Source organism: Rhinolophus ferrumequinum, chromosome 22 (assembly GCF_004115265.2).
Source record: "Rhinolophus ferrumequinum isolate MPI-CBG mRhiFer1 chromosome 22, mRhiFer1_v1.p, whole genome shotgun sequence".
NCBI lineage: Eukaryota > Metazoa > Chordata > Mammalia > Chiroptera > Rhinolophidae > Rhinolophus > Rhinolophus ferrumequinum.
This window is the reverse complement of record NC_046305.1, coordinates 45,650,150-45,674,841: the sequence shown is the minus strand read 5'-3', so window position 1 is coordinate 45,674,841 and position 24,692 is coordinate 45,650,150. Positions and strand designations below refer to the sequence as shown.

The 24,692-nt window shown below is 45.4% G+C and overlaps 1 long non-coding RNA gene across 1 annotated transcript in view; it reads right to left on the bottom strand.

Moving 5' to 3' along the window:
• LOC117014926 (uncharacterized) overlaps positions 1-24,692 on the bottom strand; it is a 33,305-nt gene that overhangs the window by 473 nt on the left and 8,140 nt on the right. The window contains exon 3 of the long non-coding RNA XR_004421646.1: positions 3,345-3,520. This is a non-coding gene — a long non-coding RNA (uncharacterized LOC117014926). The remainder of the gene's footprint in view (positions 1-3,344; positions 3,521-24,692) is intronic.

Below are 24,692 nucleotides of genomic sequence, written 5' to 3'. Positions count from 1 at the left end.
CCAGAGAAACCTGAACAACCTAACTGATCATCACAGTTTCCATTCAAATACCAAGCAGCGTGTTCTATTTTACGGATGTCCCTGCATTTTAAAGAACGAGAACACCAGCGATATAAATGCTTAACTGAAAGGTGCATGGGAGAGGACAAGTGACCCAGCAGGACAGGACCTAACAGTCTCATGAACAGCCAAAGGGAGGTTAGCGACTTGTGAATCGTCTCCATTTCAGGGCTTCGGCGGGACAGCACCATCATATTCATAAACCGGGCGTCTGGGCCTCTTCACAGATCATAGAGCCAAAGCCCCTGCTCTTCTCCCCACAAAATCAGACATTTGGGTCAGAATGTGAGCCTAGTGGTGACGAAGGTGCACAGCCCAGGTCAGTGAGGATGTTGGAAAAGCCAAAGGAGCCTCTGAGGGTCAGCCGGTGCCACTTCTCGCCAGGGCAGAAGGAGTCTCAAGCCAGGCATGGCCCGTGTGTTGTGTGTTCCTGCTGTTTATAGTCAGCAAATCCATGTTTGTGGAGTTGGCTTGTTTTGTTGAGTAGACCTGCAGCATCTCATGCTTTTCAAATATGTGGAAAATAATGAAAATGGCTTTAATAACTGGGGTGACTGTTTACCACAGCCTCCCCGAGAAGATGTTTGGAACCCAGAGGATGGACAGATAGGAAACAAGTGGGGGTCCATTCAGGACCCAGCTGCGGGGCAACCCATTCCCTCCAAGAACCTGGCAGGCCCACTTGGGCTCCCCTTAAGTGACCCAGGCAGAGGAACTTTCCATCAAGACAGGGCCTGACTCAACCTCTCCCCAGCAAACCAGACACCAGCCACCACACTGCCAGCACAAGAGTTTCCATAATGAGAAGATTCCAGGAAAGCCCTATAAAACCTTTACTGTAAACTCAATAAACTGGGTTTCAATCATGGTGGCTGGGCTGGGGAGCCTGGAGCTCCAGCCCCACACTCCACCCCTCTCTGCCATCTCCGCACACATAGAACAGGCCGTTCCAGCCCAGACAGAAACACAGCCCCACCCTTCTCCCCACGGGAGTCCTCCCGTTCCCGGGTCAGCTCCACGTGCTCTCCCCACACCCCAGCACCACCAGACCACCTCCAGCCAGGCATGGAGGAGCTATGTCGACAGAGCCTCCAGGGGAGGCTCTGCCACTCACAGGCTGTGAAAAGCAAGCCGCCGACACCCTCGGGCCCAGCCGGTGCTGAGGGGACTCAGCTCCTTGACATCTGTCAGAGCCCCTTACCTGCCTTTTCTCTGTCCCATACATTCGTCCCAAGATCCTAAAAGGTCATACACAGCCATACCCCTCCCCCACACGTTCAATCTAGATCCAAAGAGACAGCTGGTCCAGGGTGACAGAATGACAGCATTTGCCCTGATCTGCTCAAAAGCCTCACGCCCTCACCCTGATCCTGAGCCAAATGCCTCACGCCCCCGCCCCCAACACTGAGACCCTGATTTTCCTACACACAGGACTTTCACCCACACCTGTCATCTCTCACCCAAACCTCAGCCTCACTCTGCCCTCCCAGGACTGGGCCATGCAGGGGACCCAAGAGGTCAGGTGTGGGCACCTGGCCTGGGCTCTATTGAGATGCACAGGCGAAAGCAGGCCTTGGGCTTCCAGACCCTGCACTCGGCCCACTTCACCAGGGCAAGGTGGGTACAGGAAAGGTCACAGCCGAGAGTCTGTGCAGGGAACAGTGGCTGAAGAGACTGGGAAGGAGGTGATGGCCTCCTTGGCAGGGGCGAGGAAGTTCGGGTTTGATCAGAAAGTCTAGCCCCTGAAAACTTCGGAATGGGAAAGGACTTCGACTTCAGAGGTCATCCAACTCCATGCGTGCACTGTGAAAAAGAGGAAACTGAGGTACAGAGAGGAAAAGTGACTTGTCCAAGGTCACGCATTCATTCTGTCACACAATCAATAAGTCAGCGAGGGGCCAGTACAGTGCCATAGAGGTCAGCCTCCTGACTGCAGAGCGCTCACTGCCCAGTGCTTCCTGCTTCTAGGAGAACCACAGCAGGGACCCACGCGGCCTCTAGGGGACAATGGTGTGTGGCAGGCTAGCAGTGAGGACATGGGATTCACAGACGGCTAAGGTCTATGTGGCCTAGGCAGACAACTTCCCTCCCTGAACGCAATTCTCCTCTTTTGTACAGTAAGCCCAGTCGGATCTACCTTCTACCCTTCACTTCCTCATTGCTGCAAATGTCAGATGAGAGCGTATATAGAACTGAACCACAACATAAGGCAGGGAGTGAGGGACAGAGAGCAAAGAGTATGTTAGCACAGGGAGGCTTGCCCGACCCCAGCACCCATAAGGAAATAGATGCACGTGCCACGTCCCCACTGAGTATCTGTGGGACCAGGACTGGCCCACCGGCTGAGCCACTGCCTCTCAGGAAGCTGCAACTTCCAGCATGATCCCAGCCCCTGAGCCCTTCCTGGAGTGGGCAGAAAGGGAAAGGCATACGTGCATTCCTCTTCCTGGGGTGACAGGGTGTCACATTCTTTCCCTGCCTCTTCACAAGAGGACCGCGGAATCTTCGGCTGCCAGCCCAGCTAGAAGACTTCCCACCCCGACTCCGTGCAGACACTTGGGTTGTGGATATTTTCCACATAATTTTTAAACTGCTCTATTGAGAAACTATTTTCCTCCATCCCTGGACCAAGGACAAACGACTCAGCCAGTGCTTGCCATTGTGAGTCCAGAGGGCAGCCAGGCATTTGCCTGAAGGCTCTTGGGGCACCAAAAGTACAAGCGCTGGCTGCCTGTACTTTTCCATGAATGGGAGGGAGGGGGCCTCAGCTGGTGGCCTGGCATCCTGGGGATTTTCCCAGCTGGCTTTAGGGAAGTCACTCCAGCCTGAACCAGCAGAGGCCCTGATCAGTATGCCGATTCATGCTTTCTGCCCCGATCTCAAAACAGGAGGTGGTCCTACTTCCTCCAAACCAGCTTTTTCTCCCTGATGGATCAGCCCTCCACCCCGACCCACTATGTGCACCTAAATACCCCCAGCTTTAGGGCTGGTTGGCCTCACCATGGTGCAGTGCTCATGCCCAGCCCAGGCCAATCCTACGGTCAGATGGAGAGTACGTGAACTTGTGCCACCAACAACACAGAAGGATGACAGACGATTCCGAGGGGACAGTAGTTAAACATGAAATTTGGAGTCTGACATTTAAACTCAACTGGCTCTGCCAATTTCTAGCTGTTGTTTCTTCTCTGAGCTCCAGTTTCCTCTCCAGTAAACAGGCTAATACGACTTACCTCAGAGGACAGTAGGTAGAATGCATTAAAATGATGCATATGAAAAGTGCTTACCGCGATACTGGTGTGTTGGTGGTTTGTTGTAATTATGAACAGGTGAGGAAGGCAGAGGCACACGACGTACCCATCCTCTCGTGCCGGGATTGTGGTCTAGTGAAGGTGAAGGGAACATGAGGACGAGCAGCACTGGACAACCTCTCCACATTGTGAGCTGCACAGGAGAGTAAGGTCTGCAGGGGAAGAAGAGATGTTGGCTCCAGTACGTTCCTTGAAGAATTCAGAAAAATTAGAACCTCCAGCAAGCTCACAGGGGGGCTCACAAGTTTTAGGTTGCAAAGTGACAACCTAAATCCATGCCCCAGACATGACCCATCTTCCTGCTGGGCTAACTCCCCTGGAATACAGGGTCTTTCCTCCCCACCAATGTCCATTTCTTCCTGCAAAACCTTGGAACAAAACTACCACATGACACTGTATTTTTCTTAGGTGCTGGTTGACAAAATAATGTGTCCAGTGTGATCGTCTGTTGATTATGTTATAATACAAATATTTATCAACAATTGGAAAACTCTATGTCAAAGTTACTATATTCCGAGATTAACAATGATTACCTATTGTCTGCTGGAGGTGGGGCTATGGGTGATTTTCACTTTCTACTTCATGCTTGTCTGTGTTTTCCAAATGAACAATATGTAGGTCATATAAAATAAAACCTAACCATAAATAAAATAAAATTATAAAAAAAATAAAACCTAATCCTAAAATATATATTTTTTTTAAAAGTTCATCACTGGCTTTTTTACATGTACATTAAATCAGGCACCCTCCTGCTTAAATCTTTGCAATAGTCTCTCTTGACACACAGAATAAAATTAAAACTCCTTTTCCAGGGCCTACAAGGCTGGACGTGACCCAGGCCCTCCCCGGCGCCAGCAACCTCCTGCGTCCTTCTGTGTCTCCACAGCGTCAGCCTCCATGGCCTCCTCCTCGGTGAGAATTGCAGCTCCGTAATAACAGTGCCTGCAACCGCATGGGATTGTTGTGAAGATTACTTTGGAAAACACCTGGCACCTAGTGTGCTTTCATTATTATAACTGTCTCCATCACAGCCTTGCACATGCTGTTCCCTTTGCCTAGGAGGTACTTCATTCCATTCTTCACCTGACTGCCTTCTTCCCCACCTTGGATTACACGTCCCTCCCACAGAGAGACCTTACTGATCACCTGCTCTCCACTCTGCCCATCCTGTTATTCTCATAACATCCTACCCTTTTCCTCCAGCGTACTTACAATTACATAGTTATGGAGTGACTAATTTTTGTTTAATGCTTGCCTCTCAGCAGACTATAAGCTTTATCTGGCAGGTTTGTTCGCCTGTGAATAACTAGGGCTTAGAAAAGCCCAGCACATGGCAGGTATTCAATAGATATTGACCGAATGGATAAAGTGAATAAATTAATGAGTGCATTCAGCCTTCTCGGGCGGATCTCAAATGTTTACTTTCCTATGTAGAAACTCATGAGCACTTTGGGGTTCACTTTCCAATCTGCATGTTCAAGCTGGCATGGCATTCTTCTGTCACAGTATGGATGTTTTCCTTAACCCTGTGATAGCAAGTGACAGAAACCCAGCTGAAACCAGGCCCGGCCAAAAGGGAAAGTTATTGGAAGGATGCTGGGATCATGTCACCAAAGGAAGGCTGCACACCCCATCTGGGAAGGGTAAGCATATAGCTGGACTCCAATGTCACCAGCTCACCTTCTGTTTCCTGCTCTGCATTTCTCTGCCTGCTGCTTTGTTCTCGTCCACTGACTAACAGTGTCCCTTGGAAGTTGCCTGGTGGCTGAGGACCTGAGAGCCTCAAAGCCTTTGGCTCCCACTGCCAGAGAAAAGCTGAATCTCTTTCTATAATTCTAGCTTGGAAAAATTCTGAAAACTAACTAAAAGGCCTGACTTGGTCCGATGGTCATCCCTAGGGTCACAGCCAGGGTATTGTCTGATACCAGATGGGTCAGGTTGCTATGTCATCTCACTGTCTTCTGGCCTCCATGGGGTCTGACGTGAAGTTAGCTCTTAATCTTATTGCGGAACCCCTGTATATGATTTTTTTTATCTTATCGATTTTGATATTCTCTCTTTGTCTTTGGTGTTCAACAGTTTGATTATGATGTGTGTAGATCTCTTTGAATTTATACTACTTTAAGTTTGTTGATGTTCTTGGATAGGTGGATTAATGTTTTTCACCACTTTTGGAAGTTTTCATCCATTATTTTTTCAAATCTTCTTACTGTTCCTTTCTCTCTTGTCCCTCTGTCACCTTCATTATGCATATGTTGGTACACTTCACGGAGACCTACAAAAGTCTCTGAAGTTCTCCATTATCTTTTCTCTCTGTTCCTCAGACTAGATAATCTCAATTGATCTATCTTCCAGCTCACGGATTCTTTCTTCTGCCAGCTCCAATTTGCTGTTGAGCCTCTCTTGTGACTTTCATTTCAGTTATTGTACTTTTCGACTTCCGAATTTCTATTTGTTTCCCTTTTATAACCTGTCTTTACTGATATTCAAGATGTGGTATCTATGTCCCTTCCCCTTGAACCTAGGTTGACCTTTGTGTCTGCCTTTACCAGTACAGTAAGGCCAAAGTGACACAGTAATTTTCAAGGTTAAATCATAAAAATTCCATGCACTTTTGCCTTGCTTTTCAGGGGCACACACTCGAACCCAGCTACCATGCTATGAAAAAGTCCAAACTATTCCACATGGAAAGGCCAGCTGTAGGTGTTCTGGCCATTGTCTCAGCTGAGAGTCTAGCCAGCAGCCAGCATCAGCTACAAACCAGGTGACTCCTGACATCTCCAGATGACTCTAGACCCCAGCTGTTGAGTCACCCCCAATCTTCAAGTCTTCCTAGCTGAGTCCCCAGATATTGTGGAGGAGAAACAAGCCCTCCCATCTATAGCCTGTCCAAATTTCTGACCCACAGAAACCATGAAAGAGAATAAAATGGTTCTTGTTGTTTTAAGCCACTAAGTTTGGGGATGATTTGTTATACAGCAATAGATAACTGGAACACATATCTGCACAGTATGGTTTAGAATCCTACGCCTGGACATTGGGGTTAATTTTTTAAATAACTCCCTCATGCCCTTCAAATCTTTCTCAAATGTCACTTTCTCAGTGAGGTATACCCTGACTTGCTCCATTTAAATTGAAATTAGCCCACCATCCCCACCATCTCAATTGTCCTTACCCTCATCTATCGCTCCCTTTCTAGGATACTATACAACTAATTATTTCATTCATTGCTCATTGTCTATCTCCTCCCAATGCCAGCCACCACAAGAACTGGCATTTTTATCTTCTTGTTCACTGCTTTATCCTGAGCACCTAAAAAATTACTTAGTGCAAAAGAAAGCTGCATAACTTTTATTGAATTAATGAGAAAATGGCTATATCTTTTCCAATTCACTATATTAACAGAATTTGTCATTTTTTTTAATTAAACAGATGAAAGTTAACTCGTTTTGTTTTTCCTGGATAATTAAAGAGATTGAATACCTTTTCATGTGTTTATTAGCTATATATATTTCCTTTTCTGTGAAACCCCTGTTCATGTCATTTATCCATTTTTCTACTGAGTTGCTCTCTTCTTATTGAATTACAGGAGTTCTGTATGTATAATCTTGACATTGATCCTTTGCAAGTCAAATGCACCCCAAATATCTTCTCCCCCTATGCAACTTGTTTCTAAGATGCCTGATAAACAGCAATTCTTTAATAGAATCAGTGTTACGGCAAATTCTTTGTATGTCTTGTTTAAGAATAAACTATTCTTCCCACGTCAGAGCATAAACACTGGGTACTAGTCCTTTCTAATTAAAAACTTACTTTATGGACTGCAGAGAGACCTGCGTATGAAATTTAAGATATTGCAAAGGACCTCTGGGCTCGTCCAGAGAGACAGGCCACCCATCCCAGACGCAGGCCCCTCTCTTTCACTCAGCCTCTTCGCCTTCTCCCCTCTAGCAACATAGTGAGACAAGGCCATCAATCATTCCCTAAGAGCTGACAGGTGGGCAAGTGGTGGGGAAAGTGGAAAAGAGCCCAGGGGAAGGGGCTCCAGTTAGAAACACCAACTGGCAGGAGTAGCCCTCCCCCTCCAGAAGAACTGAGCAAGTCCCAAAACAGATTCTAAGGGGCACTTAGGGATTTGAAAAGCAGCAAAAGGAACGCTACTAACGGGGGTGTGGCTGGGCTGCTGTACTAAGGGGAACTGTGGCTAAAGCAGAGAGGCTGTACTTTTAAAGAAAGAGCCCCCCCCTTTCAGATGGGCCCCTGGAGGCAGGGGACAGTTGGGGTAGCCCCTCTGATCCAAAGAGAAGCAGGCTGGTGCGATGTGCACAGTGCCATTGGGTTCCTGGAATGACTGGACATCAAAGGGCAGGGGAGGGAGAAGGGGGCGGGGCTGTTGAGCCCAAAGGCTTCCTGTCAGCAGTGTTCAGACCTTGATGTTGTCACTCACCCATCACAGGCTTCCAGAGGCCTTCTCAGCTTCACAGCCCAAGGATAAAACTAATTGTTCCCGTAAGGAGGACACAAGGGCAACTTTCAAAACATAAACACCAGAAGACGCCCCTGTCCGTCTTCCTAAGATTAGCCGGACTCTCAGTGTTATCACCCGCAGGGATGCTCAGGTCCTGAGTTCTCCTCCTCTGGATGAGTCACTAAATCTTATTTGAAATGTTCAGACGGCCTCCAGTAAATATGTGGCTTTGACACTTTCTGTCATCTCTGCTGAGAAGGAAAGCAATAACCGGAGGTGCTGTCAGAGCCCAGGGAGTGGTTAAATCTCCTACCTGCGGCCATCCTCCTCTGGGCCCCCTCCCCAACACCCCAGACATACAGCCACAGGCTGAGCACTAGACTGAGAGCAGAAGAGTGGATCCTGCCCAAAGTATTTCCCGTCAGCTCCATGACAAAGGAGCTGAAGCACATGCCAAGACACTGAAAGGCAGGGAACGCAGTCCGGGCCTGCCCCTTATCCTACATCACACGCCACAGGAACGTAACAAATGAACCTCCGTGTCCTGCAAAATGACATGAGGCCCCGAGAGGAAGCCCACTTCGCTCAGGGCAAACTCCCAGCCCTAAGACCCCACTAGGGCTGTGATCACGGGCATGTCCCCACAAGGTTTCCTTGCCACTCACCAGCCCGTCACCATTTCAGGAAATGTGGTCCCTCAAGCAGGCAGACAGGACTAGGACATGTGTGGTTTCAGCCCTGATGGGTAACTCTTCAGGAAGAGGAGCCCCACACCCAAATTGTTCATGTGCTGAGCCCTCGGGCTCTGGCTTGAGACCCTGCACAGCTGGCAAAGAATCTGAATTGTGGGAGTGGGAGGAGGGGGTGGGAGTTCTGCCTCCAAGGAGTTACCAGTCAAAAGAAGAAATCATTGTTGATGATTGTCCTAATCTAAAGAGTGGTGCAGTCCGGTAAGGAGCCTCCCCGAGAAAGCTCCTCAGCTCAGGGAGGCCCCTGATGGGCAAATCCGAACAGGGTTACCATACGTAACGACTGGAAACATAGGACATCCAGTTAAACTTCAATTTCAGATCAACAAGGAAATCTTTTTTCAGTCCCATATAATATTTAGGACATACTGAAACTACAAAAATAATTCCTTGCCTATCTGAAATGTAAACTTAACATCTAGCATTTTTATCTGGCAGCCCTGGAACAGAAGAAAAATCACAGGGCCCAAACCTAAGTCCATGTATGTGCCCACGTGTGAGTAAGCAGAAATTTAAAAGTCACAGTCATGATGCCGAGGGGACAGAAAATAAGGGGTGGTTCCGAGTCAGCAGGACCCAGCTGTGTCTGTGGGCAGCCGGGAATGTCCAGGTCATTTGGAATGCCTCAGACTCTGACCCATCACCACAGGCTGCTGTTGGGTGCACCCCTGTGTGGTAGGCAGTTTGGGACCCAGAGAAAGATGTCCAGGGGCTTTGCAGCCAGCCGCGTCCACTCAAGCCAGAGCTGAGGCAAAGCACCCTGGGAGAGAGCATCATGGACGGGCCCATGCGGAAAGGTAGTGTCAAGATCTGCAAATAGGTGCCCAAGGGACAGTGTGTGCTTTCAAAAGAAAGACTGACGGGGAGGCTTCTTTGTTGCCAGAAAGAAACTTCCGTGAGACTGCTGCTGCTAGGAATGCTGGTAACATGGGAACCTGAGAGCTGGGGAAACGGGAAAACAGGACCTTGGTGCAATCCAGAGATGAAGGCACAGACTTCCTTTCCCAGTGGGGCGGAAGGCGGCTGCAAACCCAGATGCTGTCTTATAGAGCCTGCACACAGACTCACTTGCTTGCAACACTTTTCTGGTCTCTGGTGGAGGGGCAGCAGCTTGGAAGGCCCAGGGGTGTGCAGGGAAGGACTGAGTTGTGTGGCTTTGGAACCACTGTTGTCCCTGTGTGGAGCCTACGGGAGGGCACCATCTGGGACCACACTGGTCTGGTGGAATCCACATGTGCGCGCCACCTCGGTGACATCTGGGTCCCTGTCCTCACCACCACCCCTCCCCACCCCTGCACAGCTGGTGCTACATCGCCTGGGATACTCTTGACTGCTGGGCTGCTGGCCCCACCCCACAGGCTGCAAAAACCTTTTTGACCCAGCTGTGGGGCCTCGGTGGGCCGGGAAATGTTTGCTGGTGGGCAGTCACCCAAAACCTGCAGCACAGCATCTCTTGGGCTGCTCTCAGCAAACCTGTGGGCCCGAGACAGGCGGCGGCTAGCCATGGTGTTCTCGGGGCATTTTTGTGGGATGGTCATGGGCCCAGCACCAGTACAGCAGCCAAGACTGCACTGACTTTGGAGAAACCACCGACCACTCCCCTTAGCTCCTAGGAACCCCACCCCACCCACCTAGACATGCACGGCCAGGGGCACTCTCAGTGCCTGGGTGGCCGGGCTCGCCCCACAAGCCACAGAGGCCTTCCACAGCAGTGGACAGCCTACAGTGACCCAGGGAGATTTTAGTGGTGGACAGTGACCCAAAACCTATGCCACAGCCATTCCTGGGCAGCTCTCGGGGATGTGTGAGCCTGAGGCAAGTGGTGGCTGGCAGCAGCATTCTCAGGGCATTGCACAAAGTGGTCAGAGGCCAGACACTGCCCAAAGGCAAGTGGTGGCTGTCTATGGTGTTCTTGGGGCGCTGTGCAAAATGGTCACAAGCTGGGCACTGGTATGAGAACTGAATCTGTATTAACTTTGTAAAAACTACCAGCTGTGTCTAAGGACTCCCTTGGACTCTACTCTGCCCAGCTAGTGCTGCATCACAGAGGGCACTCTCAACACCGGGTCAACCAGTCCTGCCCATGCACCTAAGGAAGCTCTTTCAATGGCTGCACCTGACAGGCAGCTGGCAGGTGGCAATAGGCCTATGGGGCCCTGGGCCTTTTGCTAAACTGCCTGAGGCCCACTACTGGTGGAAGCCAGCCTCAGTTCACAGTGCGGCCACCCCCACATGCCTTCAGGTCCAGCCCAGGCAGCAACCACATATACCTTTGTGGCTCCTACCAGGTAGCCGTGGGCCAGTAACAGGCAAGGTTAAATTGGCCTGCATGGGAGCCCATCCCAAGAGACTCTAGAAAGAACACACCCACAAGCCACCTTCAGACCACATCAGAGCACTACCTGGTTAGCCCCATTAAGCAGCACACCCAAGGGGGGTCTCAACAGGCACAGGAGCCTGCAGGGGTGAATCCTCTTCCAAAAGGTCAGCCCCTCACACAGCAGCTCATATACATTGAGCATAGCCAATCCTTATAGTCAGTCTGCCTGGGAGTCAGTCCCATCCACTGATGTGCCAAAAGAAATCAAGGCTCAACTACAACAGGAGAGCACACACAACACACTCAAGGGACACTCCTGGAGCACACACCCAGGAGATCAGGCAGACTGTGCCACTGGACCACACAGGACACATACTACATAAGGCCACCCAGGAAAGACTGAGAGACATAGGAGATCTACCTAATACAAAGAAGCAAACACAGAGCAGCAGCCAGAATGAGGAACCAAAAATCATGTCCTAAGTAAAAGAACAGGAAAAACCTCCAGAAATAGAACTAAACAAAATGGAGGCAACCAACATACCAGAGACAGAATTTAAAACACTGATTATAAGCATGCTTAAGGAACTTAGTGAGAATCTCAACAAAGAGATAGCATGTATAAAGAACAACATAGAAACTATGAAAAAGAACCAATCAGAAATAATGAATACAATAACTGAAATGAAGAATACACTAGATGGAATCAACAGCAGATGAGATGAAGCAGAGGATCAAATCAATGATTTAGAAGACCAGGTAGCAAAAAACACCCAATCGTAACAACAAAAAGAAAAAAGAATTTTAAAAAAATGAAGATAGTTTAAGGGACCTGTGGGACAACATCAAGCATAACAACATTCGAATGACAGGTGTACCAGAAGGAGAAGAGAGGGAGCAAGAGATCAAGAACCTATTTGAAGAAATAATGACTGAAAACTTCCCTAACCTGGCGAAGGAATTAGACACACAACTCCAAGAAGCACAGAGAATTCCAAACAAGATGAACCCCAACAGGCCCACACCAAGATACATCATAATTAAAATGGCAAAGGTTAAAGACAAAGACAGAATCCTAAAACCAACAAAAGAAAGACAATTAGTTACGTCCAAGGGAGCTCCTGTAAGACTGTCAGCTGGTTTCTCAACGGAAACTTTGCAGACCAGAAGGGAGTGGCAGAAAATATTAAAAGCGATGAAAAACCAGGACCTATAACCAAGACTACTCTACCCAGCAAGGCTATCATTTAAAATTGAAGGAAAGATAAAGAGCTTCTCTGACAAGAAAAAGCTAAAGGAATTCATTACCACCAAGCCAGTATTACAAAGAATGTTAAAAGGACTTCTTTAAGCAGAAGAAAAGAGAAAACAAACAGGCAAGCAAAGATAAAATATATGAATAATAAAATGGCAATAACTATGTACCTATCAATAATCACTTGAAATGTAAATGGATTAAATGCTCCAATCAAAAGACATATGAGTAGGACAGCTGACTGGACCCATGCATATGCTGTCAACAAGAGATCCACCTCAGACTGAAAGACACACACAGACCAAAAGTAAAGGGATAGAAAAAAGATATTTAATGCAAATGGAAATGAGAAAAAAGCTGGGGTAGCAATACTGATATTGGACAAAATAGACTTTAAAATGAAGACTATAATAAAAAAGAAAGAAGGACATTACATAATAATAAAGGGATCAATCCAACAAAAGGACATAACCCCAGGAAACATTTATGCACCTAACATAGGAGCACCTAAATATATAAAGCAAATATTGACCAACATAAAGGCAGAGATCAACAGTAACACAATCATAGTAAGGGACTTTAACACCCCACTTACACCAATGGACAGATCTTCCAGACAGAAAATCATCATAGAAACAGTCGCCTAAATGACACACTAGACCAGATGGATTTAATTGATATTTTTAGAGCATTTCACCCCAAAGCAGCAAAATATGCATTCTTTTCAAGAGCACATGGAACATTTTCCAAGAGAGACCACATGTTAGGCCACAAAACAAGTCTCAAGAAATTTAAGAAGATTGAAGTCATATCAAGCATCTTCTCTGACCACAGTGGTATGAAACTAGAAATCAATTACAAGAAAAAAAAAACTGAAAAATACACAAACACATGGAGACGAAACAACATGTTAGTAATTAATGAATGAATAATAAATAACATGCTACTAAACAATGAGATCAAGGAAGAAATCAAAAGATACCTTGAAACAAATGAAAATGAAAACACAACACAAGATCTATGGGACACAGTGAAAGTAATCCTAAGCAGGAAATTCATAGCAATGCAGACCTACCTAAAGAAACAAGAAAAATCTCAAATCAACTCTATCTTTACACCTAACGGAACTGGAAAAAGGAAAGCAAACAAAGCCCAAAGTGAGTACAAGAAAGGAAATAATAAAGATCAGAACAGAAATAAGTGAAATAGAGACTCAAAAAATGATACAAAATATCAATGAAGCCAAGAGTTAGTTTTTTAAAAGAGAAATGAAATTGACAAACATTTAACCTGACTCATCAATAAAAAAAAGAGAACCCAAATGAATAAAATCATAAATGAAAAAGAAGTGACAACTGACACCTCAGAAATACAAAAAAATAAAATAAAAAATTAAGAAAATACTATGAGCAACTATATGCCAACGAATCAAACAATCTGGAAGACATGGACTAAGTCCTAGAATCATACAATCTTCCAAGGCTCAATCAAGAAGAAACAGAAAATCTGAACAGACCAATTACTACCAATGAAATTGAATCAGTAATCAACAAGCTCCCAACAAACAAAAGTCCTGGACCAGATGGCTTCACAGGTAAATTTTACCAAACATTGAAAAAAGAATTAATACCCATTCTCCTCAAACTATTCCAAAAAATCCAAGAGGAGGAAAGGCTCCCAAGCTCATTTTACAAGTCCACCATTACCCTGATTCCAAAACCAGACTAAGACATTACAAAAAAAGAAAACCATAGGGCAATATCCCTAATGAATAGAGATGCAAAAATCCTCAACAAAATATTAGCAAACCGAATTCAGCAATACATTAAAAACGTCATACACCACAATCAAGTGGGATTCATTCCTAGCAGGCAAGGCTGGTTCAATATCTGCAAATCAATTAACATGATACACCACATTAACAAAATGAAGAATAAAAATTATATGGTCATATCAATAGATGCAGGAAAAGCATTTGACAAAATCAACCATCCATTTATGATAAAAACTCTCAGCAAAGTGGGAATTGAGGAAACATATCTCAACATAATAAAGGCCATTTATAACAAACCCACAGCTAACATCATACTCAATAGGGAAAAGCTAAAAGCATTCCCTCTTAAGATCAGGAACATGACAAGGCTGCCCACTTTCACCAATTTTATTCAACATTACACTGGAAGTTCTAGCCACAGCAATCAGAAAATAAAAAGAAATAAGGCATCCAAATGGGAAAGGAAGAAGTAAAATTGTCATTATTTGCAGATGACATGATACTATATAGACAGAACCCCAAAGATTCCACCAAAAAACTATTAGAACTGATAAGTGAATTTAGTAAAGTAGCAGGAGACAAAATTAACATTCGGAAATCTGTTGCATTTTAATACACCAATAACAAATAATCAGAAAGAGAAATTAAGAAAACAATCCCATTTACAATTACATCAAAAAAATAAAACACTTAGGAATAAATTTAACCAAGGAAGTAAAGACCTGTACTCAGAAAATTGTAAGACATTGAAGAGAGAAATTAAAGAAGATACAAATAGATGGAAACACATACCATGCTCATGGATAGGAAGAATTAATATAGTTAAAATGTCCATACTACCCAAAGCAATATATAGATTCAACGCCATCCCTATCAAAATACAATGGCATTTTTCACAGAATTAGAATAAATAATTCTAAAATTTATATGGAATTACAAAACACTCCAAATAGTGACGGCAATCCCGAGAAAGAAGAAAAACACTGGAGATATCACACTACCAGTTACCAAATTATACTACAAGGCTATAGTAATCAAAACAGCATGGTATTGGCATAAAATCAATCAATGGAACAGAATAGAGAGCCCAGAAACAAATCCATGCCTATCTGGTCACTTAATCTACGACAAATGAAGCAAGAATTTACAAGAGAGTCTATTTAATAAATGGTGCTGGGGAAACTGGACAGATACATGCAAAAAAAAATGAAACTGGACCACCTTCTTACACCATATACAAGAATAAACTCAAAATGGATTAAAGACTTAAATGTAAGACCTGCAACCATAAAACTCCTATCAAAAAATATAGGGAGTAAACTCTCAGACATTACCCTTAGTAATATTTTTACTGACATATCTCCTCAGGCAAGAGAAACGAAAAAAAAAAATAAACAAATGGGACTACATTAAACTAAAAATTCTTTTCACAGCAAAGGAAACCATCAACAAAACAAACAAAAAAGGGGTGGACGGGTGGCTCAGTTGGTTAGAGCACAGGTTCTGGGCAACAGGGCTGCCGGTTCGATTCCCACATAGGCCAGCGAGCTGTGCCCTCTGCAACTAGAATGAAGTCAGTGAGCTGCTGCTGAGTTCCTGGATGGCTTAGGTGGCTGGAGCGCGGGCTCTCAACCACAAGGTTGCCGGTTCGACTCCCGCAAGGGATGGTGGGCTGCGCTCCCTGCAAGTAACAATGGCGACTGGACCTGGAGCTGAGCTGCGCCCTCCACAACTAAGACTAAAAAGACAACAACTTGACTTGGGTAGAGCTGATGAGTCCTGGGAAAAACACACTACTATTCCCCAATAAAAACAAAAAAGTCCTGGAAATACACTCTCTTCCCCAGTAAAGTCCGGTTCCCCTTCCCCAATAAAATCTTTTAAATAAATAAATAAATAAATAAATAAATAAATAAATAAATAAAATCCTACTAAATGGTAGAAGATATTTGCCAATAGTACATCTGATAAGGGGTTTATAAAAAATTCATAAAATTTATTAAAAAATTCATACAATTCAACACCAAAAAAACACAAACAATCCAATTAAAAAATGGGCAGAGGACATGGATAGACATTGCTCCAAAGAGGACATACAGATGCCCAATAGACATATGAAAAGATGCTCAATGTCACTAATCATCAGAGAAATGCAAATAAAAACCACAATGAGATACCACCTCACTCCGGTCAGAATGACCATCATCAATAAATCAACAAACAACAAGTGCTAGTGAGGATGTGGAGAAAAGGGAACCCTCGTGCACTGTTGGTGGGATTGCCAATTGGTGCAGCCGCTGTGGAAAACAGTATGGAGGTTCCTCGAAAAATTAAAAATAGAACTAGCTTATATAACCCAGCAATTCCACTCCTGGGTATCTATCCAAAGAAATCCAAAACACTAATTCGAAAAAATACATGCACCTCTATATTTACTGCAGCACTATTCACAATAGCCAAGATATGAAAATAACTGAAATACCCAACAGTAAACAATTAGAGAAAGAAATTGTGGTACATTTACACAACGGAATATTACTCTGCCATCAAAAAGAATGAAATCTTACCATTTGCAACAACATGATATGTCTAGAGGATATTATGCTAAATGAAACAAGTCAGAGTGAGAAAGACAAATACCATATGATCTCACTTATATGCAGAATCTAAAGACCAGAATAAACGAGCAAACAAAACAAATAGACACAGATACAGAGAACAAACTGATAGTTGCTAGATGGGAGGAGGGCTGGGGGATGGGTGAGCAAGGTGAAGGGGTTGGGAAGTACAAATTGGTAGTTACAAAATAGTCACAGGGATGTGAACTGCAGTACGGGGAGTATAATCAATGCTATTGTAAAGATTATGTAGGGTGTCAGACGGGTACTGGACTTATCAGGGGATCGCTTCCTAGATTATATAAATGCCTAACCACTACGCTGTACACCTGAAACTAATATATAATAATATTGAATGTCAACTATATTTGTATATTTAATATATACATATTCACAGGATGTAAAGTACAGCATAGAGAATATAGTCAATTGTAGTGTAATGGGGTAGTAGACTTGGGGTTATCACTTTGTGAGGAGTATAAATGTCTAATCATTATGTGGCTTTGTACATCTGAAACGAATAATTTTTAAAAAAAAAAGTTTTTAAGAGACAGCTGGAGCAACCCCAGCTCCCAAAGGCCTGAGGCTTCAGACCTGCCAGCACTGACCAGTTAAGTGCCTGGCACTCACCTTGCCCCTGTCCAGGCCTTCCTCTCCTATTCCTCAGTTTTGGGCACCAGGTTCCTGGTCCCGGGTGCCCTCCAGTGAGGGCACAGAGAACTTCTGAACTTCCCAGAGCATCTGGAGTCAGAGCAGCTCTCACCAGCGCTGAGAGTGACACCTGGTGCAGCCTGCTTTGTGAGCTTTGAGGAGAACCTGCGACAGCGTTAACCACAATCCCCACTACCATTATTACTATTTACCCAGCAGCGTATAAATAGCTAAACACTGCCTGGTATACTAACTGTGTGCTGACCGTGTACCAGGCAGTATTTAGCCATTCACGCACTGCCTCATCGAATGCACAAACAACACTGTTTTACGGATGAGGACCTGCCAGCCATGGGCATCTACCAGTCTAGACAATTAACACGCAGGGGCAAAGGACACCGGGGAGACAAAATCTCAGACTTTAGAATTGATCGTCTGGATTAAATCCTTGATTCTTGGGAGAACAAACAGTATCAGAACCGCGACGCTAAGGTCAGGCTCCAAGGGCTTGCAAAGCTGCTCTTCGACAGCAGGGGGCGCCAATGTCTGCAAAAAGTTCCTGGCCGCAGAAGAGAGAAATCGGTGCAGAAGAACATTGATGCCGAAGGCAGACGGGGAAAGGATCCCTTGGGCCCCACGGGCCCCAGGAAAGAAACTCCAAATAAAACTGGCCCAGGCAGCTCAGGCCCAGATTTAGTGAGTGTTAGATGCCAGGTTATTGAACCTTCTTATCAGCTCCCAGAGCCCCACAAATGTTCCATGGGGAAAACCAGTCTTGCATTTGGGGCTCTTCTGGTTTCTCACCCACCCTGCCAGCCCCTCGTGATGGCCACAACCGCGGTGGTTTCTGTTTTTCTCGGTGGAATCTCTGAGAAAAACCAAAGCTCCCAGGGAAGAAAAGGAGTAGGGATGGGCTGGCCTAGGAAAGGCTCTTCCTTCTCTAGTTTACTTCCCTTCTACTCGTTGTTTCCACTGCTCTCCACTGTCTTTCAATATAAGAGATTTAAGAGTTTTTACAATGTATCTAGTTTTCTTCTAGTTACCTCTTGTGTTGTTGCAGCAGAGCTGGTGGCCTGTTGCACCATTCTAGAGCCTACCCAGGTTCCCTCTCTCAGCTTCCACTTCCTCCTTTGCGAAATGGGGGTGACAGCATCAATATGAAGTGCAAGGATGTCAACCATCTAAGGCAGTGCCCCGAGCTCGGAAGGCACTTAGCAGAGCATGACCTTGGCTCGGCCACCTAAGGAACTGGCAGCGGGGGACCCTGTGGGTCCTGGTGGAAAGCACTGGCCTTGGAAGCAGTGGGCTCAGATTTGTATCCCAGCTTCCCTATGTATAAGCTGTGTGACCCTGAATAAGTTGCTTAACCTCTGCTAGCCCGTTTTCTCCTCAGGAGGAAAATTAACGTCCGTCTCTTAGTCTGGCGAGGATTAAATGAAATACTGCATTTGAAGCCCTTACCTCTGTGGCCGGCTTTTGGTGGGTACTCAGTGGTAATTAGTGGTACATTTTACTTCACTTATTAGATGAAATGAGGTCAGGTAGATTAAGGCAGCTATTTGGAGAGCACCCATAAAAGACCAAATATTATAATGAGTATCAGAAAGGTATAAGGTAAACATAAATATTTCTTACACTTTCTATTTATCAATTTTCCCAAGTGCTTGAACATTCATTATTTCCTCACATCTTACCACCACCAGGTATTACATAGTGGGACAGAGATTCTCCCGCTTACAAGATGAGGAAAATGATTTAATGAGATTGAAAGAATTAGCTAATGTCCACCTCGCTACTCAGGGGCGGAACCAGAATTAGAATTAGTCTTCACACCCTGCTTCCTGCCTGCAAAGCCATACTCGTCCTACCATGATGTGTGCCCCCACAGGAGAACGTAATCAGGTGGCATAAGGTGGACAGTAGCCAGAGAAAGGAGAACTGTGGGGAAGCTCGTTGGCAAAGACTGTGTTTTTGTGTTTGATTAATCCACTCCAGTTGTCATTGCCAATACAAACCAGAGCCCCAACGAGAACAGACGAAGCTCAGAAAACCTGAGAGGAAGACGACACAGTTCGTATCTCAGGTGGTCTGACAAGGTCAGATTGCATGTTTTGTTTTAATGTTTTCATGCCACAAAGAAATCCCACTCTGCACACAGCACCTTCTGCACACAGCAGGTGCTGTGTTAGATACTGGAATACAGTCAGGGACAGAAATATAGTTCTCATCCTCGTGGAGCTCATCATCTAGTGAAGGAGACAAACGATGATCAAAGAAGCCATACATAGATATACTCGTATAATTACAAGATGAGTGTTATGATGAGAAAGTCACGCGTGTCACGAGAGCCCCTCACCAATACACCTGGCCCAGGGTTGGCAAGGGCACACAGGGCCACGTCTGAGAGCCTTGCCGGCAGAGGGCAGCATGTGGGAACTCCCCTCGTGAGTGCATGGAACGCTCAAGGAACGAAAAGAGATTGAGGTAGAAGAGAGAAGACGGGACGGAGAGGCCACTGAAGGCTAGGCCAGCGGGGCCTGCAGCCTGGGGTTGGGATCTGGGTCTCAGTCTAATACCCTGCTTCCCCGAAAATAAGACCTGGCCGGACCATCAGCTCTAATGCGCCTTTTGGAGCAAAAATTAATATAAAACCCAGTCTTATTTTACTATAAGACCAGGTATAATGTACTATAATATAATATATATAATATCAGATCTTATATATATTAATTTTTGCTCCAAAAGATGCATTAGAGCTGATGGTCTGGCTAAGTCTTATTTTTGGAGAAACAGTAGAAATGTGCAGGCACTGTAGAGCTTTAAGCAGGGGAGGAGCTAGGAGAGCACTGAGAAGAGCAGAGGGCGGTCTTTGCAGAGGTCTTTGATCATAAACGAGTCTGGCTTACTTCAGAAAAAAACTAATTGTAAGCAGCTGTTGTGGCATCTAAGGAAAGGCAGAACAACAGGGCCTTGAGAAGGGCAGGAACGAAGGAAGTGCCACCGATCCAGGGAGTCGGATGAGGGCACCGTCACCACTGTTGGAACGAATCCGCCCCAGCCACGTTCTAGTCCTCGTGTTGTTCCTCTAAGGATCCCAGTTCCCCAGACATAGGCTCTGAATGGCTCAGCCTGGGTCACATGCTCACTTGTTGACCGGAAGACAACACACCTAGAATGGCAGTCTCCCCAGGGGGAGGGGTGTACGCCAAAGGAAAAGCACAAAGAAATTAGGGTGACATTCCCAATGAAGTGGGAAGGGATCTGGACCCAAAAACTCAGATGTCTACGACGGAGTCTGAAAGAAACGCTATAGGATCATAAGGACAAACTGTATTTACCTGTGGTTTTGCCTAAGAAACAAACTCAAGCAGCACTGTGCCAAGGGGGTAGGCCATACCGGAGGTTTGGGAGATGGGAAGTAGAGCAAGGGGCTCCCAGATGGCACCTCATATCAGGTCACGCATCACGTAACCCTCCTCTGACTCATCTGTAACATTCTGAGATAGGGTAACCGCTAAATAAATAAACCACCAAGTGCAGTGAGAGGTGGCAGAGGAAACTGAGAAGGCACTGATCCATAATTAATGAATTATGTATAAATGTATGCATCCTAGGAGGAAGGCTGACTCTGAAATGTTCCCCTGCTTTGGGAGGATGAAGGAAGGGGAAGTGTTACCTACCGATGAGCTTCTGTACGTGCAGAACAAAAAGCCCGGAAAAGCGGCCTGTCGGCAGGAAGCACCCAGGCTGAGCCAGGGCCACTTCTGGTCCTGAAGAGCTGTGTGTTGGAGCAACGTCGCAGTTCCCTTCCTAGACAGGCAAACGTTGCTGCAAATATGCTCATTCAATGCATAATTTGTCACAGGAAGAACGTTTCAAATGTGGGTTGCAGTATCTTACGAAATCCACAAGGCTTCAAAGTAAGGAGACATTGCAAAAAAGACCGAAGATAAAAATTGCACAAGAGTTGGATTTGGGGGTGGTTCTGGAAGCCCCTGCTTGCCTCCACACTATTTTGTTTCATTGGGATAGAGCGCAAGGTTCTTTGTGCCTTTTCAAGGCATTGGGCTGACATTTCTAGAAGTCTTCCCACCCACCCCACCCCCCTCCTCTCACAGGAGTCTTTTTCCACTGCATCCGGTTGAAAATTGGGGGCACAAAAAGCATGGCCCTGATTCTAAGGAAAGTTGCTTAGAGATGAAACTGATGTGTCATGAGTCAAATCTTCAAAATACCACCACCAGAACCACGAGACGTCCATTTCTGCAGAAAGGCGGCAGGAGAGATTGTGGCCATTTCTAAAAGCATGTGTCACTTCCACGTGAGGCACGCTGATGAATTGACAGTAAGCACTTGAGCTAATACAGGAATGTGTGAAGGAAAAGCTGTGCAGGCTGCCTGAAGAGAACACTCTTACAACTCACACATTACATTCCTTTCCTTACTGGCCTCTCCAGCTCAGATCTCTTTTTCCAACTTCATCCATTCGACACCAGCTCTCAGGTGGATCTACCAAACTACCACTCTGAACACGTGTGCCTCCCCTCCTAAATCATTCTAAAGTCCTTACCCCAATTTCCCCCAATTTTTACTTATTTGCGTATGTCTTTGATAGTTTTGCCAGATCTGTGCACCATCTACTATTATTACTTCCTGAACATTGATTAAACTGCCTCATTTTCTTTACTTTGCCTCAATAATAATACGATCATTATTGTGTAAAATTTTTACGCCATAAAATTTAATAATAATAATACGATCATTATTGTGTAAAATTTTTCAATGGACATGAATATAAACACCTAACTGATAAACTTTAAAATGTCTGTCCTATGCCACCAAGAATCATCTCGTCACCCCGTGGCACGGCACTTGGTGGTCAAGGCCTTCCCTTGGCTCCTACTAAGCACCCTCCATACCCCCGGCACTCTGGCCGAAATGGACAACGCACCATTTCCCGTGTGCACTGCTCACTCCAATGTTTGGCTCACCACCCAACTCTGCCTTTAAAATCACGCTCATCATTCCAGACCCAGCCCTCCGATACCAGCCCCTCTTGTGGCCTTTTCCGATTCCCCCCAGCTGGAAGCACTTGGTACACTTGGGACTTGTCACTTCGGGGCACTCAACATTGGCCTTCTCAAAATCTGAGGTCTTGGTAGACCCCCTCTCCTCTTTCAGCAGCTCTGCTGGCTCCCCGAGATCGGAGATCCTATCTGATCGTTTGGCACAGGATCCACTCAATGAATGCCTGTTGAATGAGTGTGTCCTCTTGATTGTCCAGTGTGCTTTTTGGTAAAACACAAACCTGATCATGCCATTCTCCTGATCCCAACAAAATAAAGTTCCAGGAACTTAGCGGACATAAAGAGACAGGTTCTTCACAATTTGGCCCCAAATGCCATTCTACCCCTCCAGCGCCCCACCCCCAGCCCCAACACACACTCCATGCTCTAGCCATGCCCAACTCCCTGGCATGCCCTGAACAGGACAGACTATCTCTTGGGCTAGTCCCCCTTCCAGCAACCCATTAAACACACTGTCTATTACATTCCAGCTCAGTCCTTCAGTGTTGTCTGAAATGGCATCTCTTCCTTGAAGCCTTTCCCAGCAACTCTACGTCCCTTCTCTATACTCCACATCATGCTACATTTTTTTTTAATTGAAGCCCTTGTCAGTGAAACTATAATTTCCTGTTTAAATGACTCTCACTTCCACTGGCCCACAAGCTCCCCATGCGCAGGTATCTTATGCAACATCCCTGTTTCCTAACACAGCACCTGGCACACAGTAGGTACTCAATATTTGGCAAATGACCACTAGGGGGTTAAGAATGTAGGCTCTCTAGCCAGACCTCCAGGATTTGAAACCAAGCATTGTCCCTGTTTATCTTGGACAGGTCACTTATCTTCTCTGTGGCTCAGCTTCCTCATTTTAAAAATGGTAGTAACTCAGAGTTGTTTTGAGTATTAAATGAGTTACTAGCTAGAATGAGCTTAGAACAGAGCTCTGCACATGAAATGCTCAGCAGAGTCTATTATTTACATTACTGCCATCAAAGGCTCTATGACCAGATAAGTCTCATTTAATGCTTACATAACTGACCTGGATATGGAGTGCTCCATGAATTCTCCACATTCGTAAATAACGACAAATTGTTGCCGCTAAATTCCTAAAAGGTTTTTAGAAGTTGGGTGAGGAAGAAGAAATATGGTTGAGTGGGATTCAACCTGGGTACCTGAGGTGTGACCTTGTTTTAACTACCAACTAGCCACATGACCTCCCTGGGCCTCAGTTTCCCCAGCTGTACAAAAAGGGAATTCGAATGATTGATCTTTGGGGTTCATTCCAGCCTTTGTTTTCCTTAAGAGACTTAAAAGGTTTTCTAGTTAGTTCCCTCAAGGCATCACTCACCCCTAAACTTCATTAAACTACTAGATATCTTAAGTATAAGCCAAATATCATTTGCCTCGAGTTTCCCGCTCACCCTTTGTCTTAATATTATTTTTCAAACTGATTAAGCTTGCAGTCCATGTTCACTGGAAAACATGTGGTTGCCTATTTTTAGATATACCATATATTTTTTGTTTTCTTTGCTCTTCATTTCATTTAGACTCTCTGATTGCCCATCTGGGATGGTTTCCCTTCTGCATGAAGTATAAATTTAGGGTTTTCTTTAATGCAGGTCTTTTGGTGGCAAGCATTGTTTTTACTGGTCTAAAACGTTGTGACTTGTATTCTTAAGTGCTATTTTTGCAGGGTACAAATTTCTATAATGTCAGTTGTCTTTTTTTTTTCTACAGGACATTGAAGTTATCATTCCACTATCAGAAGGGTGCAAACAAGCAATTTTGTTCCTTCTTACCACTCACTCAGGAAATTTGCTCTGCAGCCCTGGATAAAAATTTCAGGCAGTTCCCACAGCTTTTCCAGTCCCTTTCCGTTCATAAGAATCCCAGCCCAGGCTAATTCAAAGCTCCAGTAGGTCTTCCGTGTAAGACATCGCCCAACCCCTAGTTTGGGGCTGTCTGAGGCACAGGAGCCTGAGAGGGAAGAGGTCACGTTAAGCTCCTTCCGTTTCTTTGCTCCATGCTCTTTCCTCACTCACTAGCTGTTGTTTTAGGCCCCTCCAAGGGTAAACACTCAAAACAAGCAAAAGAAATCAGATCTTACTTGACCTCTAGAGGGAGCACAGGTCCGAATGCTAATTGTTTCATCTCAGGGTCACTTTGTGAGGTCTCTGGAGCCCCATCCCCCTCTTGAACCCTCCTGATTTGGGTTATGCCCTTTCCAGCCAGGCCATCATGACTATCCCTCAAGCCCCTGGTTTCCAACAGTCCACCCTTCTGCTGGGGACACTTCTTCAATAGGGTCTCTTTAGGGACACCCCAAGCCCAGGTCCCCCCCATGTCTGGTCTACAGGAAACATTTGTATCACTGTCCTGCCATTCCCATTGTAGCCCTATCTGTACTCTGCTGTCAGACAGAG